A 21,081-nucleotide genomic window follows, 5' to 3' on the forward strand; every position below is an offset into this window, starting at 1 on the left:
TGAAGAAATGAACTCTTCTTTGAAGCATCTTAGTATTATTTGGGTAGAATGCTATTCTAATCAAAATTAAGGACTGGTGTAATAGAGATTTATCTGAGAACTGTGAAACCCCCGCTCCTGGGTCAAAAAGGAGGTCTCAGCCCTTTGAGACAAAGATAATTTTAGATCAGAAGAAGTATTCCTAAATACCCCAGATACACTGAGAAGCTCTGCAGATAGAACATCACAGTCTGCAAAAACTCCGGGTGGCAGCAGATGTGTGTGTAAGCAAACATCTTCATGAAAGATCTTAAAAGGACTCTTCTCCTAAAATAATGTGTAGTTATGTCTAAGTAGTGAAACTGACTGAAAACCCTAAGTTGCGTTTTTTTTTCTATGTTGTTCAATAATAGAGTTAATAGTTTGTAAGAAGAAAGAAGGGTGTTTTTAAAGCTTCATTCTGTTTTAGTTTTTTTTTTTTTTCCAGCTTTTTTTTCCCCTGTTCTTTTAGTGTGTGTTAATAAAACTGTTTTTTTGTTCATTTTTAAGCTTAAGCCTGCTTTGTTTATTTTTCTCCTAATCTCTCCCTCCCACAAAAAATATTAACACTAAAACCCCTACACTAGTTAGTGTTTCTGCCTGGTTTTATTAAATTAAAACCATTACAGTTATGTGTGCTCTGCAGTTTCAATTGATGTTTCTGTGCACACCATGCAGATAATGACATCATACATCTCTAGAGGGGGACAAGCGCATTACAGTCTCTTCTACAGACATTTGGCTCTCTATTGAGCTCTGGAAATTACTTATAAAACCAGAAGATAGACAAATTTAATAAGATCATAAATTTGATCTGAAATTTCTTTGCTAATTTGCTAAGGTAGGATGACAACTCTATCTCACTGTGTAGGCTTAAGATCAGAAGAAATCCAACAATCTGCTCAAGATCCCATAGCTGGTCAAGTAAAGCTGTGTTGTGGCCTCTTTAATCAAAGCAGAAAATAAAGCTATAAAAGATTATTAAAATATGTCTGGAGAAGAGGATCAAGTCCAGAAAATGGAGCTTGTAAACCCTGTGTAGGCTGTGCCTAGGATTCTAAAAACATAAGTGCTTTCTTTTTCTAGCCCATGTCAAGAAATGAATTGGTGTGCTTCTGTAATCTGCTCTACTTTGTTTTGTTAAGAGACTTCTTGTTCATTTTTCTTAGAATTTGTTTGGCTTCAAGGAAAAAATATGGAAAGATTAGGTTATGTGGAAAATGAATATTGAGGAAGGTTGTCCTAATTTTACCATACTTTTCATTTTCAGAAATATCTGAATTTTTTTTTTTTTTTTGAGAAAACAGATTTATAGTTTAAAATTATTTGGGTTTTGCTGGTGGATAATGCCTAAAAGGGTACAGCATTTCCATCATGGATAATCATAAAACTTTATCTTTTAAATATTATGGGTTAGAGCAAGCAAAAAACAATTAAGTTTTAATAGTTAACAGAAGATAACAGACATCATTAGAGATTAGTGAAGCTGCTCATATCAGGCTTTGCAATTTCACCTAAATGTGCTATTCCAATATTTATAAAATGCTTTTTTATAGATACAGATATTTTTTCCTTTTGAGTTGTACATGAATGTTATCAGTTAAAACAACAAAACATTATTCTGATAAAAAAACTAGAAGAAATATCCAAATATGGTGCCAATAACCTGGGAAATTAGCCTTTTCACCTGTGTTTGAGAGATTCAATACTGTCAGTCCCACAGAGGAATGCAAGGACAGCATTCAAGGTCACTGGTGCATATTTAGTATACTCTGCTGGATCAATAGCTGGTGTAGGAGGAAATGTTTTTATCAATAAAAGCTGAGTAGTGAGAAGTTCAAATACATAAAGAGAAAAAAAAAAAAAAAAGAATTTCTAAGTCTTTTAGAGTGAAGTCTGTGACGTTCCAGGCTTCACCTGGAAATCTTGCCATGCATCTGCCTTTAGGACATTCAGCTCCCATTCAAAAAAAGCTATGAGGAATGTGCCATTGCTTTTGGAAGGAGAAATTATCAAATACAGTATATGTATGTAGCCCATTAGTGTGCCATATACAAAATTGAAAATGATTTGGTATGACACCAGTTATTTTTGTATCCTACTGTTTCTTTAATTTTTCTGAAATGTTAATATATATTTTTTTTAATTTAGGGGACAATATTTTTCATATTTTCTGATTTTTCAATAATCAGCGTATGTATAACAGCCTTGGAGATATCTCATTTTTTCTTTGGCCTCTGCAGCGGAAGGGGGAAAAAAAAGGCATTCTTTGTTGCATAAAACACCCTTAGAGCAAAAAGTGCAAATAACTAAAAGATTTTTCACTGAAGATAAAAGAAAAAGTTTTGGAAATAGACTGTGAAAGTTATTTAAAAATAAAACTTGTTTAAAAAGTACAAAGTAAGAAAACCCTCGTTTCCTGTTATATGTAAAAGGCCAGACTATGAAAGTTGTTTATATATTTTCCTCACTTTGAAAGCAGTGGGAATTAGATAGCTCAACGCCTTTTGAAGTCTGACCCAAACATCCTAGGTGAAAATTTGTCAAAAACTTAAAAAATGCTCTTTTTTTTTCCCCGCTTTCTGTGACTTTAGAGTGGCTGAACTGAGGTTGACATTTAAAGTGCTTCAAGTTGTGTGTGGAGGAGTGTGTTTGTCTTGAGGAAACAACACTGTAAATGTAAATTTTGCTCTCTCTTTATTTTCGAAGTACTCATCATCACAGTCTCTCAATGACACAAAAACTCTAAGGAGCTCATTGCTCAGACTTGTCTCTGTTACAGACAGAAATACTTGGATTTAAAAATCATAAGCAGGGGGTATGTTCGTTTACATGTATGCACCTGGTCAGTTTTTAAATTGCAGCAAAGTTCATGATGCAGACTTCTGTGTGAAGTGTTATTCCTTCTGCAGAGCAAACTAACTAAATAAGAAAAAAAAACTGCAAAATGAATTCCACATTTCCTTATGGAAAAATATTCCAGAGTTAATACATTACACTTGAAAGTAAAGATTTTTTTAATCTAATTTTATGGGCTGAGACTATTTGAAGTTGATATTTTTCTTCAAACGTATCCTGTCTTTGGTATATTTTTAATGATTTCTGTCCATATGTGTATGTATGCATACCCAAGCTCTTCCTAGAAGGAACTTCTTCATTATTTCAAGATATATTTCTCAGGCAATAAAAAACAATAGCCTAACTTTTTTTTTTTTTTAATATAGATCCTTTTCTATTTATCACTCGCTATATATATTATGGGTATTCTTTGGACCTCAGAGAGAAACTGATTTTTGGTACTGAATAAAGAAGTAATTCTGTAAAGAACTGAGCAAGTAATTCAGCTGAATACTGTGTCTAAAAATCCTTGATATTTTCTTGCTTTGCCTGTATGAAGCATTGTTATTTTTTGTTGTTATCATGATTATTTCACAATTTTCATCTCTTTGTTACATTCTTCATCAGCTTCAGCGACATTTATGTATGCCCCAAAGGACATAGATGATCTGAGCTTTACGTCAGCACAATCTAAATTTTCTTTTTTCTTGTGCTATACAGAGTTTGAAACACTTATACAGGATGGTTGAGAGGACTGTTGTCTCATTTGAACAGCAGCTTGATTTTATAAAATCTTTACTTCTCCCTTTTTCATGATCTGAATTGTCTGGGTGACCACTAACTGCCATTGTTTCTGGTTATATACCATCTTCATGGAATTGAAGGTCAGTATCATTTTCTTTCTTCTAAATGCGAATTTCTGAGGCTCACCTGATCTATTTAATTAAAATTTCCTCTGAAAATACTTCTCCACATTTGATGCAATGTCTAGTGACTCTTGTAGCAGTAGAGTGTGTCCATTTTGTGTTGTCTTTTCTTGTGTGCAGTGGTTCAAAAACACTTGCAAATGGCCCTCATCTGTGTGGATGGCTAATTGTATTCCATTCCCACTGAGTCAGGAGAATACTTGGCTTAGCATATGAGAAAATGAGAACCACGAGGAGTCTAACCAAATTGATGAAATAAGATGGTTCAGAAAATTGTAATATCCAAAAAAGAATTCCCTGCCCCCCCCCCCCCCACCTCTAGTGTCATGCTGTTGCTTAGCAAAATCATAGACTCCTGTCTTTAGCTGCTTATTAAACTAATGCATCTACAGAACAGAGTAGAATATTTCCATTGGAAGGGACAAAAAATGATCATCCAATTCAACTGCCTGTCCATTTCAGGGCTGAACAAAAGTTGAAGTCTTGTTAAGGGCATGTTGTCCAAATGCTTATTGAACACTGACAGGCTTGGGGCATTGACCACCTCTCTAGGGATCCGTCTCCAGTGTCTGATCACTCTCTCACTAAAGAAATGCTTCCTCATGTCTAGTATAACTTTCCCCTGCCACAGCTTAGAACTTTTCCCTTGTGTTCTATCAGTGGGTGCCAGAGAGAAGACCTCAGCATTTCCCTCTCTGTCTTCCCTGCTCTGGAAGCAGCAGGAAGGAATGAGGTCTCTGTCAGACTTTTTTTCTCCAAACTAGAGAAACCTACTCTGCTGCTCCTCGTAGAGCATTCCTTCCAGCCCTTTCCAGCTTTGTTGCTCTCTTCTGGACTGCGACCTTGTTTGTTTGGGGTTTTTTTGGAGAGCTCAGTCTAGTTTCCTTTCGGGGATGACAAAACTAAGAAGCTTTAGCATTACTGCAAGATTGATTTGGTTTTGTTTTACTCAGTAAATCTTCTCTCAAGTTCATTCTCATACCCGTTGTTTGCATTAGCTTCTTTCTGATGTTTGCGATTTTACTGCTGAGATCGCACTTGTTTGTGCTTGAGGGTATTGAGGGGCTGGATGGTGTTGAGGGGTTTTCCCAAGTTATAGTTGAGTTTAGCTGCTTCAGAGTTTTATATTGCATATTTATTTCTAAACATATGGGGTCTTCAACATCCCTGAGTCTCTCAGTTGTTTTCTGTCTGAAAGCCCAACATGAACGATTTATGTCAAAATGTCACATGCATTACACCATTTGACTGAAATAATCTAGTCTAATTAAATCAACTGAGAGCTAAAGAATAGACTTTATATATATAACAGTGGCTTTAGAGGGTGAGAAAAACTTTTTGTAGCCCACAGCACAAGCAGTTTTCAAAACCATATATTTTCACAATGTACAGTAACTGTTAGGACCAAAAGTAAGAAATGTATCATAACATGACAACGTATTTAAATCCACATCCAAAAACAATAATCCCAAAACCAAAACCTCACCTGCAATCCTAAAAGTTGAGTCAAACCTATATAATTTGTTCAGAGTTAACTTCTTCATTGAGTTTCTTTGGTAGACTTCTTTTGGGTTTCATTAGAGAAGCGTGTGAGCTGATGTACTTAGGGCTGTTAAAATATGGATGGGAGTAATTTCACTCCATTAACATTTAAGCAGTGCATTGGAAGAACAGCTGTACCTTACAAGATGGTGTAAGTCCTGGTATAAGAGAACAGATGAATTATAAAATAAATTTTGTGGGAAATGGTCCCTGAAAGGTATTCATTTGATCACATCTTTTTTTTTTTACAGGATTCCTACACAGCTTGGAATAGCTGGCCAAGTTATTTTTTAGCCATCAGAGAACAGGAAGGACAGAAGTCTGCTAAGGAACCTCTGTTATGCTGCATGCCAGGCTACAAAATAGCTGTTTAATAGGTAAGCAGATCTTTCCCACTTAATTATAAAATAAACAGGAGTGTGGAGATAGTGGAGGTGGAAAAAGCTGATTAAATTCTTGAGGAAGGGGAGGAAAGAAGGAATTCTGCTGTATCTGGGTTTTACCAGGGCATCTATTAGTGAGACCATTTGTTTCAAGTAAGCTGTGAGATTTTTGGTTAGGACCCGTGTTGCAAATGCTTAAAAAGACCAGTTTTCTGTAGAAAGAGATTTGTCTTTGAAAAGGATGTCTGGAGCTACAAGTCATTTAATTTAGCTGTTTATAATCAAGGAAACAAAAGGAGGACCAGAGACTATGTAAATTCCCTGAAGGTCTTATCTGAGAGGAACTTAAGGTAATATGCTGATGAGTACTATGGAAAATTTCTGACTTTAAATTTGCTTTTTTTTTTCTTGGGCACTGTACTTATGTATTCATAAAGCAGAATGAAGTAAGAACTGCATTCCATGCATAAGGAATTCCTTTCTCTTTAGTGTAAGTCAGCATTGAAAGAGACACAACATCCAACCACCAACATAGTTTTTCTTTTCTCTCTGTAGGTCAACCTATTCTTTATTTGTGGAAACTGTGATCAGTGTGTATACTTGACAAATGCTGTTTATCTTTAAACATTAGTAAAAAACAGAAAAGGAGCTCTCAAGTGTTGGCAGGAACCAGGAATGCATGAAATAATGCATAACTTAGATTTTATTTTTCTCTAGTAACAAATTGACATTGCTTTCTCAGTCAGGAACAGAGAATGTGCAGGATCTGGCCCCTGTTCTGGAAAGCCACTTACTAAAACTTGATGTACTGAATTATTTCTCTGCCCCGCTCCTTCATGTAATCCTTCTAAAATATTTGAATGGTGTATTTTTGTATTGTTGAAATTACAGACTAGATGCTGAAGCAATCAAAGGTTGAAGTGTGCTGTTGAACATGCATGTATTAGCCCTGCAGGAGTAGGTAGAAGTTTCACATACAAGTACAGTGACTGAATTTAGTTCACAGTGCGTAAATGAACTGTTGAGATGATTTTTATGTTGCACCCTGATGTCCTGTAATGCATTCGTACTGTGATGCTCATTTGTTGTGCCATATTCCTGTTGTATCCCTGAGAATTTTTTCAGTGGCCTTCATCTAAAGATGAGGAAAAGCAGTGTATGTTAAATAAATACAGTGGGAGTTTTTCAAATGACTAAGAAATAAATTAAGTAATCAGCATTTCACCTGCGGTACAAAAATGGATGTCATTAGAAACACTACAGGGTAGGTTTGCAGCATATAAAGACTCTGAATAGCTGCAATCTTTGATAATGATGAGAGGTGCATGTTTAATTCCCTGCGTGCCTTACTGAGAATTAGTTAGTAGCCGTATGGGACTTAAGATCAGCTAAAGCTGTCTGCAACTCCAAGTTTTAATTTCCTAAAGTTTTGAATACTCTTTCTTTTGGCTTACGGATCTGTAGACACTCTGCTCTGATATTATGCATGCAAATTGAGTCTAACTGGATCTCTCTGTCTCAGTCTGAGCTGATGAGAAAAGCCCCATGATAACCATATGTTACACTAACTCTGTAAAGGGAGCAATGGGATATTCTGTACTTTCAGTAGCTGTCACTGGATATGTAACTTTTTCCTGAACTGCATATTTAGACACCCATGGAGAAATGGATTTACAGCCCTGTGTTTCCTGAGATAGTGATTTTGATGTGAAAACAAAAGATTTTAAAACAGAAAACAATATTTTGTACAACTGTGAGGGGACAAAGAAGTCTCAATAGCTGGAAATGCTTAATAGTTTTTCCAGCTTTCATTAAAAAAATCAACATATGTATTTGTCTCCTTTATCACTTTCCTTGCTCTTTTTGAAGGAAGGATAATAGATTCTCTGAGATTTTTTATTATTATTATTATTTTTCAGCATTTATGTTAAAGACTAGAGTAGGTAGCTTCAAATAGCTTCAGTAGGGTTTGCTTTACTACTCCTGTTACTGAGAAAGCATTCCCTATAGTTCCCTCTCATAAACCTGTGACAAGTTTTCCCCATTCATTGAAATTCTGTAGGTTTTCCTACCGCACGTTGTTTTCCTGTTCCAGCACTTAGTTTGAAATGTGCTATGATTATTTTCAGACAAATAGAGATTTGCTGATTTTCTGTTTCAAAACCTTGCTGTGTGGTTTGCATTTTTATCTCATTTTTCTAAGCAACAGTTGGTGCTTTGTGAAAATGAGGAAGAAGTTGCCAAACAGGCTTTGTCAAGCTGGGACTAAAGTTACTCAGATTAAACACAAGGGTAGTAGCTATTTGTCTTTGATTTCTTGCTTTGTGGATCATGCTCAACATTGTAGCTGATCTAAGACTTCTTAAAGGTTTTAAAAACCTTCTTGAATATATTGCCTAAGGGTTTCTTAGATATTAAAAAATTTTAAGAGCAAAATTGTTTTCCTTTTTTCTTTGCTATGTACACTAAGATCATACAAAAAAAAGTATATATATTGAAATGAAATTTTAGAAAATATTTCCATAATTCATAAAGATGTGAAAGACTGCAGCAATTATGGAAGAGCTATTATTTGGCATATATTGGCGTATCTTTTCTGAGGGGAGACCTTATAATTCTCTACGGCTCCCTGAAAGGAGGTTGCGATCACTCTTCTGGGGAACAAGAGACAGAACAAGAGGAAATGGCCTCAAGCTGCACCAAGGCAGGTTGAGGTTGGATATGAGAAAGAATTTCTTCGCAAAGAGGGTTGTTAGTAATTGGAGAGGGCTGCCAGGGAAGTCATGAAGTCATCATGCCTGGAAGTGTGCAAGAAATGGCTGGATGTGGCACTTTGTGCTCTGATTAAGTTGGCGTGGTGGTGATCCATCAAGGGTTGGACTTGATGACCTTGGAGGAGTTTTCTGACCTTAATGAATCTAGGATATTTTGTATGTATTTAAACTATGGTGTAATTAAGCTCAAAAGGGGGAGGGGAGAAATCAAGTTGAAGAGATAGGTTATATGAATTTGGGAGGATTAATAAATTGTGGAATATTTAATGGAGTAAAGGTGTCGTGAGAATCAGAAAGAACTCAAGATGACCTTGCCTGCTGAGGAGACACCATTTTAGTTGTAGAAAGAATGTTTGCAATTTTTCTCTTTTGCCAAAGAAGCAGAATTTTTTCAGTTACATGTAGTCACAGTCTAATAGTTTTTAGATGCATTTTGGTCATAGGAGCTTGTTTTGAGAGTGCATTAAAGTGTCAAAACAAAATCACATTGAAATAAGCAGATGAGCTGCGTGTCCAAATGAGAGAGATGCTGTATTACTTGATTATTCAGTAAAAAATGTGATAAATGTCATAGGCTCTGGAGGGGTTTATGCAGAGCTTATATCTTCAATGCACATCAAGGTCAGTCAACCAGGGGTCATGAATCTATAAACCAGTCTTCATTAGGGCTCATGGGATAGCTTTTGTGTCGCTGTTTGTAAGTAGGGCTTAGTAAGACTTTTCTGTAAAGATGTTTTCTTTACCAGTTTGCAGACAGATGATGTTTCTGTCAATTGGACATCCGTAGTTTCACTGCCGGGCTTCTCTTTCATCTTAAAGTATTAGCTTGAAATAACAGCAGCATAGATTTTAGAGACCATAGAGGCAAGTATTCCAAAGGGAATGTGAGAGGACAATTTGGACAGGGCTGAGAGAATGAAGGCACAGGGGGGAGATGGGAGGGCAGTGGGGGCATAGTTAGTGGGACATTTTTCTGCTTCAAACAGAGATGTGTAATTGCATATCCTGTCTTAAGGTTGTTTGCAGATGTTTAGTTTTCTGCAGCATGTTATCTCTTCTTTCAGTTAATACGTGCTCTTTCTCAGTTGTTTTGTGTTTAAAAGACATTGTAGTTGCTACTTGGTGTAAAAAAAAAAAAAAAGTTCTCCTACAACAGGGCCCATTTCATTGCATTTTGGGCAGGGGGAAGTAAAAGGATGTTAGGTTTTTCTGGTGGAGTTTTGAATGTTTTTTTGTAGTTTTCTCATTTTGGCCACCAGGAAAAAAAATACATTGTTTGCAACCATCAGGAGAAGCCAGCCTCTTGGGGAAAGGTTTGGGGTCAGGGTGCAAGGAGACAAGAGAAGCTCAGTCTCCAGAATTATTGTGTTGGTGGTCCCTAAGCTGTTTAAATGTTATCTGAGGACCTCAGTAAAATGTGCTTGAGGAGCAACTGGGTCCAGTGTTAAAGGCAATAATTAGGCCTCTTAATGCTAACAAATGAAATGTGTGCTGACCAAAACTGGAAGGGAAAGATTACTGATTTCTTCAAAAAATATGAATTAGGCTGTGTTTTTAAGATGAATCCTGTCAGCCGTGCCCAGGTAGGGCTATTTTGTAAATTTTTTTTGATAAAAAGACAGAAGGGTATGATGGGAAGAATGATTATATTGTTATGATTTGTTTATGTCATTGCATGTTTACATTACTCAGAGTGACATCTATTCTCAGAACTTGAAGATATGAGTATTTTGACGTCAGCCATCCATGGATTGAATAACTGTTTGCAGAAGGTTTGTTACACAAACTTCTTTTTTTTTTTTTTTCCTCTTTTCCCTTTTTATCTTTGCCCTTTAGGAAAGAACTGGGGCTAGTTGCAACAGCTTGTCGATATTACAGCTAAATCTACTAACCACCAAGGTATTCCTCTTGCTTATGATTAAGGTTGTTAATGCAGTTTTTATTTATGTAAATTTATATCCACTAGTTTGTTAATATTACCACACTGGGTGAATATTATGTACAAGGAGCTGGTTTATCTGGTATGAAAAGAAATTCATCATTTTAGACAAATACTGGTCAAAAATCTTATGTACGTCTATTTATAATAATATTCAAACTACCTGAACCCCACCAAAGAAAGGCTTTGATTAATTTTTGTTGTTAAATAATCTCAATAGAAATTTCCTTACTAACTATGATGATGGTTTCTTCACTGTGGTGTTTTGTTTGGTTGGTGGTTTTTTGTGTTTGTTTGTTTGTTTGTTTGTTTGTTTGTTTTTCCCCTTGTATTGCATAGAGGAAAAATTATGAAGGCAATTTGAACTATGGAAAAGTATATCTGCATAAAGTGTGTGTGGGGGTTAATACTTACTGTGATGTGGCTACCTGTATTAAAACCCAAGGGGGATGAAAGTGAATGAAAAGGAAGCAAATGGAATTTTGGAAGCATCATTTGCATTTTCAAGATTGCTTATAATGCATTTTGTTTTAATGAGCACACTTGAATTGTTTCATAGGTGTTTGACAATTGTCAATAGTGGTGTCATTCCTAGACCAGTCATAAGTATTTAGATATTTAGATCAATGTACTGAGCTTAACCAACTTATTTATTTTTCCCTCTTTTGCTTCCCCCAAAGCATATTTTTCTGTTGTCAAACTCTTTCTTCTTCAGGGCTGTTAATCGGTTTGGAAGAGTTAAGTCTTTGTATTATAGAATATGTATTATATATTATAGAATATAGTATTAATTTAATTCCTAATTTAAGATAAATAACTTTATAGACCCAATTAGGTGAATCACATTGAATATCTGTTTTTCAAATAAATAACATGGGCCTTTGCATAAATGTCATCAAATCTCTAATTATATTTTGTTAGGATTTCCTCTTAAATATTGTTTTTATATTTTATAATGTTCATGTAAGATCTACTTAAATATCCTCAAGGGGACGGCCTTCTAAAAAAGTTTCTGATAGACATTGATAGTGAAGGGTGGATGTACTTGATTACTTACTAATAATTACTAAATATTACTAATACTTATTAATAATTACTTGCAGTAATACTAGTTGAGCATTATAAATATGAATAATTTGATATTAGCACTGGGCTCTAGAAAACACTGGATTAATATTTAAGGAACAAAATATTTGAATGTGTACATAATTCTGAACAAATGTGTGTATAGATGCTGCCTCCGCTGAGGCGTAGCGACCTGATTCGGGAACAACACGGCAGCCACAGCCAGGCTGCTCGGGCCACCAGCTCACAGACACCAATGTGGTGGACGGCAAATGGCAGTTTATTAACTGATTACATGGAGTTATAAAACCTCTGTTTGCTACATCACATCCGTCTGCTTACGTTACAAGTTACGTGTTGCTTAGCTTATCAAGGACACTAAACAACTAAGTGTTGAGGGAGGGGTTCTGTCTGCCCGTACAGCACGATATCTTCCCATCGCCTGTCCCTAATCTCCCACATCTCCCCCCCCTCATGATTAAGTAAAAAACCTATAAAACTATAAATGTTATAAAAAATGCAAAAGCTGTTAAAGTTAGTATAATAGGACACAAAAGTGATATAACATGTTAGTAATAAGTGCACTTCATGGTAATTGCAGGCGTTCGACAAATAGGATGTCGACTTTCTCTAAACGGCTTCTAACAAACGACACTAACTTGTTCAAAATGCAAGGCCCAAAAATCAACGTCAGGAGTATCATGGTGAGAGGGCCTATTAGGGTGGGAACAAGGGTGGCCAGCCATGGGGACTGATTGAACCATGACTTGAACCATCCTCGTTGGGCCTCTCTCTCTCTCTCTTTCTCTGGGCCAGTCTTTCCTTCACTTTGGCCATGGAGTCTCGCACGACTCCGGTATGGTCTGCATAAAAACAGCATTCTTCTCTCAAGGTGGCACAAAGGCCTCCTTGTTGCATGAGCAAGAGGTCCAGTCCTCGCCTGTTCTGCAGGACGACTTCTGAAAGCGAGGAGATAGATTCCCCCAGAGAGGAGATGGATTTTTCAATTCTTAACAAGTCCTCGTCAATTGTCATTTGCAGCTGAGAAAGTCCTTGGTGTTGGGTCACGAGAGCTGAAACACCTGTGGCTGTACCAGCAGCTCTTAGGCCAAGGAGCATTGCAATGGTTATACCTGTTATTACTTCTCTTTTGTGGAGCTGGATGGTTTCTTCTAAAAAGCGATACATTTCTTCTTCTTGGTGATACAGGACTCTAGGAACAATCAGAACTTGGACACAAAAGTCAGCAAGGTTATTGAATTTACCAAGGTACACACAGGGTGTTATTCCGATTTGTTGACAGACCCACATTCCTGGTACGAATGAGACTGCCCACTTACCAGTCTTTTGGCTAGGTTGGATGAACCCAGTACAGATATTTCCCATCTGCTTTGCTAAGGTTACATTGCCAAAGCATTTGCCTCGGCCTGTGACTTGACTCAGGGTAATTTCCCTCCGGGGGGTGTCCCACTTACAATTGTGTGGATTATCTGCTGCAGAATATTCGAAAGGAACATCAAGGGCGACACCCTCATAAAAAGGAGGTTCTGCATTATGACATAACCAGCATGATTTTGTAAAGTTTGGATTGGATTCGTTCAATGACAGAAAGGTAGCGTTTAACACACTAAGAAACGGATTGTAAGGATTTGACTTAGGTTTTTGGTAGATAGCTAAAGGACTGAATGAGGAGGAGGTGCCAGATGTGGCCTCCCTCTTGTGTCTGCGCTCTAAGATTCTGATAGGGTCTAATTGATTGGGGTACTGAAGGTAGGAGTCTGATAATTTGCACGTTCGCCCAATTTAAATGCTTGGCTGCATTTAAAGAATGCCATTTCACTAGTTATTGCGGTATGGACGGCTGCTTGGATTGGGGCAAAATGTTCCTCTTTTGCACATGCCTGATCATGTCTGCGAGGTTGGACCCGGATGGTAATGACCTTAAAATGTTCTTAGTGGCTGAATTGCATTGTTGGCGCAAGCACTCTGCTAACACAGGACCCTTTGCCTCTGAAGGCAAAGCTGAGGAGTCAAGTGATGCTTGGAGCCAATCTACAAATTGTGTAAAACTCTCACTCTCACTTTGCTTTATTGTGGACCATGATGATGGTTTAGCAATGACCATGGAAGCAGAGCGGATGGCTTCCCTGGCAGCACGGGTAGTTGTCATGACCTCGTGGGCCCGTAGGCCCTCGGCTTGTGCCTGGGGGGTGATCATGGTTGGGTCTGTGCCCATGAGCCGCTGCAGGCTGGAGCCGTATAGAGGATGATCCGGACCAGTGACCAGAGCTAGTTGCTTTGCACAATTGTCCTCCCACTCTTGTTTAAAAACTATCATCCCTTCCCCATCAAGAATCAATCTGCAGGTTTGCTTTATGTCAAATGGCAGCATGTCATCCCCTCCAAAAACACTATCAATGAGAGTAGAAACCATAGCTGAATTGATCCCTCTGTCAGTTATTGCTTTAACAATTGCTTGAACATCCTTAGGATTCACCAGTGAGAATGTTCTCTGGTTTCCACTTGCCCCCCCCACTCGGACTGGAAAAGCCAGTGTGGCCGATGGACCCCAATCGGCGCATGCCATTTTTATTTTCCTCCAGTCTGTGAGAGGAGTTTGTTCTTTTTCTGACTTCCCCTCAACCCGAGTAGAAACATTGTTGTTACTGATTTTATGTACTGTTACTTCTTCTTTGTCAGAGCCGGAGCCAGAGCCGGAGCCAGAGCCAGCAGCAGAGGGCCGGCTGTCCCAGTCCTCTGAGCTGGAGTTCGAATCAGAGTCGGAAGTCGACTGACCGGCTGCTTCCTGGTTCTGGACCCTTTTTGTTGGGCTCTGACCCCGCTCCTTTCCCTCAGGGCTGGGCCACTCCTTCCCCCTGGGCCTCCACCCCTTTCTCTCAGGGCTGAGCCGCCTCTTTCTTCCCCCTTTTAAACTGTGTTCCTTAAAAGAATGTGTTTTTTGGCAAGCGTTCTGACTAGCTTTAATTCCCTCTTCTGTTCGCGTGTGCCCGCGCTATCTTTGTTTTTGTTAACAACAGGCACACTATGCAAAAGACCTTCTTTGTTTGCTGCTTCTTGGCTATCTGCCAAACATTCCAATCTGGATACATTCTTGTTCTCTCCCAGCGATTCACTGCAATCTCTTGCCCTATAGGGTGGAGGTCCCCCCTCAGCCCTCTACCAGCGACCCCCCAGCAGAATTTTTGGCCATATTCCCGGCTTCCTCAGTTAATTGATCATAAAACAATTTTGCCTGATTTTTTTTCTTCAGCAGCTAACTCTGGACTTGAAGACTTTGGAGGGAGATTTTGCTCCTCCAAGTTTCTGCAGTCGGCAGAACCAACTTTATCAGCAACCTGAACACAGTCACTGACCGTCAGATCACATTTTTCTACAGTCTGATAATCCCCTTTAAAAGTTTCCTTTGAAAAAGTTTCTTCTAAAACAGTTTGCGTCGCAGCTCCTACACCGAGCTGTGGCGTAAATTGTAGACAATTTTGTGCAGCTTTTCAGGTCTCTTGTTCCTGCAAAGCCCTTTGTAAAGCTTGCACAACCCTCCCCCATGACTTAAGATACTTTGCCGACCCAGAAGACATCGTTTCCTCAGCAAGAACTTTTGTACATTGATCCCAAATATCTGGGTGGAGAATTTCCACCAGACGATCAATGATACTAAGTTGCAAAAGCCTCATCACTGCGAGGGTAAAATCTTTTGCTTTACAGTCAATTCCCCACTGTTTATGAATCTGAGATACGACCTTCATGAGAGGTTCCATCCTTCTCCCACAGGTCCCGGGCTGTCCCCCTCGCAAAGCTGGCCCCTCCGCTCGGCCGTCGTTCACCCGTCCAGGCGACTCCCGATCTCCCGGGCGACGCCCGGGGTTTCGGCACCACTTGCTGCCTCCGCTGAGGCGTAGCGACCTGGTTCGGGAACGACACGGCAGCCACAGCCAGGCTGCTCGGGCCACCAGCTCACAGACACCAATGTGGTGGACGGCAAATGGCATTTTATTAACTGATTACGTGGAGTTATAAAACCTCTGTTTGCTACATCACATCCGTCTGCTTACGTTACAAGTTACGTGTTGCTTAGCTTATCAAGGACACTAAACAACTAAGTGTTGAGGGAGGGGTTCTGTCTGCCCGTACAGCACGATATCTTCCCATCGCCTGTCTCTAATCTCCCACATATACACTTCTGCTATGCACACAAATTTATGCATCATAGTACATTTATGAGTCTAAGGCATATATGACCAATTTCTTTATTATAAAAATTAAAAATCTTTTAGGATAATGTAAAGACAGACCTTTCTTTCCCTTGCTTTTTTCTGTTAAATTACCAAATTCGTTCAGAGAAAGTTTAAACCAGAACTCCTCATCCCCTGTGATTGCAATATGTAGTACTGATGAGTTGCAGTGCTTTGGATGCCTTTCCTTTCCATTTAGTTTTGCCATTTAAAATTTTGTCGTGAAATTATTATTATTGAATGCCATTTTAATGTAATCCAAGGTTGAAAATCCAGCTTCTTTAATATCTGTTCATTTCCCATTGTTTGTAAATACAAATCATAGCTGTTGTGTATTTTCAAGCTTATTATGTCACTGTTTCATAAAAACAAAACAAAAAAATGGAATTACTGGGTTGACAAAACATGCATTTTCATAGTGATTGTCTTTTAACATACCAAACACCACGTCTAGTACTTTCCCTTTCTGTAGTGCCAGTGGGTTGTTCCTTTTTTTCTAGATGGTTTGCTTTCAGGGCTTTATTTTGCATAAAGGAGAATACATCTCAGAAGTCAGTGAAGTGCTGGTAGCTGGAGGTGTCTGAGCAGATGTGCTCACTCAACGCGTGTGTAAAGGACATAAAAATCAGCAGCAGGATGGTAAGCATGCATGAGGACTGTGCAACATCACAGGTGCATCAACTCCCTTGGGTCCCTACTTAACATTTTAAGCTGTCCAGCAGCTCTTTACTGAGACAGACTCCATAGGCATTTGCTGTTTGCTACTCCAGACTGCCCTTTGGAGCAAGCCCCTTGGTCTGACAAAGGTGCTCTCACTAACAGTAAGAAGGGTGTGTTCCCTGCTCTGTCTCTGGTTGTGTGAGTCTCGGGATGTTGAGTGGACAGGGGTGTGTTCTCCTGCAGTTTACCTTTCTCAACATAAAGTTTTCAGTCAGCTGAGAGACAGAGAGGGAGAAAGGATAGAAGCGCAAGAGAGAGAAAATCCACTTACACAGATTAGCCTCAATATGCATTGATTAAGCACAACAGTAGGAGCTTTTAAAAGAGGCTATGTAGCAAAACAATAGATTTTCCATTTTATTACAATATGGAGAAAAAAAAGAACTTGTGTAACTATTTTTTATGAATTAAATTAGATAGCCAGAAGTGAAAATTATATGTGATAATAAGAAAAAAATACTTCTTTGTATATTTTCAAAAGAAGCTGAAGTAAATTTATGGAAATTGTTTCTATTTTTCAGCTCCACTAGCTTTCAAAGAAAGTTCCATTAACAAAAGATGAAATGAAATATATATTTCATATAAATGTGTGACTTTAAAAAAAAATGAAGAAATTACTTGAAGAACCTGAAGTTAGAGACTGCTTTTTCCTTTTTATTTTATTTTCCCATTGAGGCAATTGGGAATTATTTAATTTTAATATCCGCAACTGTGGCAGTTGAGATTATTTTCACCTATCCACTCCTATTTAGAAAAGTCTCTTGAGATGTGTACTTGGTACTGCTTTTTTGTGGTTACAGTATTTTGGGAAGTATCTTCTTCGTTCCTTTGTTGAGCCTTGATTTCACAGCATCTTGGGCAAAGGCCTTGTTCTACCTATGGTTTTCACTTTAGTTTCGATTAATCAGCTGTTTATTTACAGCTCCAAAAGATGAGTTTGAATATGCACAGAATAGAGTAACAAATTGAGCTGAGCAGTTAATCTACATGGATTCCTGTACTATGCCATTTGGTTGTCCTCTGGTCCATACATTGCATTTCTGCCTGTCTGCCACACCTTCATAGCTGGAAATTGCCAATGTCTAAATCTCATGAGAGTTTGACTTTGTTCTCCCATTCACATTTTTCATGATATTTTTCATAGTCACAAATCTAATGCATTAATTTCCAGGTGGCATAATAGATGGATTATCTTGCTGCGGGAAATGTTATCTGATACTTTTGGAAACACTTCAAATTATTTGGTTTGGAATATTATATCTCCAGAACAACCTTTGCAATATTTAGTCAAAGTTTCTTGAATCATTAACTAGAAAGTATGAGTGGTGCACCCTGGATTGTAATATGAGTAAAATCTGATTTAATGTTAGAAAGACCTAATTGCTCAAACTTACATTTAGTAATTACAATATTAGTGCAAAGAAAAAGCAAATTCGGCATCACATTTGTGTAAAATGCTTTGCCATTCTGCCATTGTGTATGTTTAATTAATATGTCAGTATCATTTGGTCCCTTACAAGAATATAGATTTCTTTAACCAATGACCATCAAAAAGTAATTGAAATGGACTCAATTTCTTTATATCAGTGTGTTTCTTTATACTTCGCTTATTTTATTTCTCCTTTCCTTGTGATTACTTGTAGGTGCTTAAACAATTTGAGTATAAAGAAATCAACAGAAATAGGCCAATGCATATTTAATTTTGACCTATCACCTCCTTTGTGGATTTAAAATCTCTTATGCTTTCAAATTAATGGTAATTTACCTGAATGAAGAATCATGTTAAATATGCCAGCAATGCAGTCCTGACTAATCAAAGGAAGGCAGTAATTTTGCAGAACTAAAGTTCCTGATTGTGCACCTTTATTTTTATGAGAGTGAAGATTTTTGTGCTCAGACACAGTCTTCTGCTTACATGATGTGTATCTGATTGAATATGCATTGAAAGCAGTTGGGTGACCAGTGCCTATCCATCCCCCTTTCACTCATCTTTTCTATTTTTCTTTTACACAATAATTTGCTCTGATCCAAGGATAAGTTTGATGGATGTGAAGCTTTGATGATAAATCAAGCTTCAGAGACACATTCGTTAAAACAGAATGGCAAATCTGCCATAATAAAAATCAAGGGTCTCAGGTGTCTGGAATGGAAACATCTACAGAGGTTCATTCCTGCAATATCTAGCCACCTTTGGAGCACCCTAGATAATTTCACCAATCCTTTTTCATAAGGTTGCAGCTCAAAATGAACTATAAGGGCCACAATATTTCATTTCTTTATAGTCTCTTAGTTTATAATGCCTTTGCCTGAGCCCAGGTTTGAAGTCTCTGAGGCAAAGGCTCTCTTTTTTTTTCTAGCAACCTCCATGATTAGAACTCCCGATGGTTAAATATTCCCAACAAAGCATTGAAATGCTGTTCTTCTAGAATTTATAGTAGCTTTGTGGTTGAACTCATTTATTTTAATATTTCTGTTGCAGACTAATAGCATATTCTTCTCAACCAATCAGCCAGTCAAGACTAACCGCTCAGAGGTAATTTATTCTTTGATATAGGAAACTCATTGGAAGTCACATTTCTATTTAGCAGATGAACAATCTTCTGATGGCTGCAAAATTCATTCTGTAACATGAGACACATAGAAAGTTTTGCAAAAGTAGAGAAGAAAGTGCTATGATGGTTTCATAGCACTGAGGCTTTTATCTCAATCTGAAACTTTAAAAGTATTCTAACTAAGGAAGCAGCACTTTCTCTATAAGAATGTAAATGCAAAATAATAATAATATTTTATTATTCTATGTACTTTGCTAAGCAGACTTTCACTTGGCATTTATTTTCTTGTGCTACATAATAGATTATTTTGTTGTCTTGTTTCTTTCTTCTGATTCTTGTAAGCACTTACTGCGGTTTAAAATAATTTCTTAATTCAGTAAAAGTTTTACAGAGTAAAGTGTGTAGCAGCAATACAAATTATTTATTTCAATGTGATCTGGAATGCTATTCTGCTCTGATTAAAATAATGTGACTTTACTAAAAGTCTAAATTGTCATTCAGTTGTCCTGAATTAATAATAATAATTTTATATTGATTCTCCCCTCCAGCTAGTGATCATTGAATTTTCTATATATCATTGATCAATAACAGTGAAGTTAATGCTGTTACTTACCTATATATCAGAAAGATAAAACCAACTTTATTTTGATTTACTTCCATGTATGTGACCATGAGATTTTGAGCTTGAAAAATCAATTTTTTTGTAAAAAACCCTGACAGATAGAAGATGTGTCTTTTAATAACATTAAGGAATAAAGGTGAAATCAAGTGCTCTAATGGGTTTCTCATCAACCCTTTATAAACTCCTTTCATAGAAACAAATGCAGATTCAGAGAGGTTGGGTCACGCATGTGATTGTGTGCTGGGTGAAATGGTGGGAGATGGAATGAAAATGAAATTACACAAAAGAAAAATGAATTATTAAGAAGAAAGGAAAATATATTGGAGGACAGCTTTAGGAGCTTTAAGATGGTACAAGTTTGCCAGGAGGCTAATCCAATGAATTCTTCCATTCTGACCAGTGGAGTCCCAGTTAGTAACTTGTACGAAATCTGTCTGGTGTTTGGTTGGAGCTATTTTTATTTTTTTTTTCCTTTTTATCCTTCCTTGACCTTTATAACATAACATAAAGGTCATCTGACGGCTTGAACTAATGAGTGTACTGGGCTATATATTCATGAAACATATGAACCTTCTTTATATTTCCTAGCTGTTTATCAAGCAAATGTTGTATATTTATATTCACAACATTATGCATTGCTGTTGCCCAGAGTGAGAAAATTGATTCATATGGAAATAGCTGAGAGAAATTCGAGATACAAATGCTCTGACAGCATCCATATTCTCCACAGCATTGTCAGGAAATAGTCTGGCATACTTGTAAATCATCAAAAGGCATGCTGGTTCGGAGACTCCCACCTGGCTTCCTCCAGCTTGGATGTGCAGAGGTCAATAGTCCTGACATGAATTACAGCTCAGAGCTCTCTACAAAACACCTTCTGCTGTTACCACTGTGCCATGCAGGCACACCTTTGATATTTCTACCAGTGGAAGCACCTTGGGGCAGGGGGCATTCATTTTTTGCAGTCCAAGCAGTATCACAGGCAGCAGAAAGAGAAGGGTCAGTTGAGCAAGACAAACTCTCAGACTGGAGCAACACTGGGATGTGCAGACTGTGGCACAAGGGAATTTAGCCTGGTTGGCACCTCAGGATGATCAACAACAGAAATATGTACTGAAACCTCTACGAAGTTTTCAAAAGTTGGTTACTGCCGCTTTGTGTGCATGAGGCGAAGAATTCTACACATACTGATTTCCAGCAGGAAAGGTGGAGTGTATTTCCAGCACTTCTGCTAGCCTTCTTTTTCCCAAGATATTGCAAAGAACTATTCAAATTATCACTTTGTTACACGCATGGTGAATTCTTCCCCCACAAACCAAGCAGTGTGACACAGCATTCCCTTGACAAACTTGTGAGTCTGTGGTTTGGCTGAACTATGTTGATATGCATCTAATTTTCAGTTCACAGCAGTTTACTGTCCTTGGGCTGATGTTTTCAGGACAAGTCAGACTC

This window comes from Hirundo rustica, chromosome 5 (assembly GCF_015227805.2).
Source record: "Hirundo rustica isolate bHirRus1 chromosome 5, bHirRus1.pri.v3, whole genome shotgun sequence".
In the NCBI taxonomy this organism is placed as follows: Eukaryota; Metazoa; Chordata; class Aves; order Passeriformes; family Hirundinidae; genus Hirundo; species Hirundo rustica.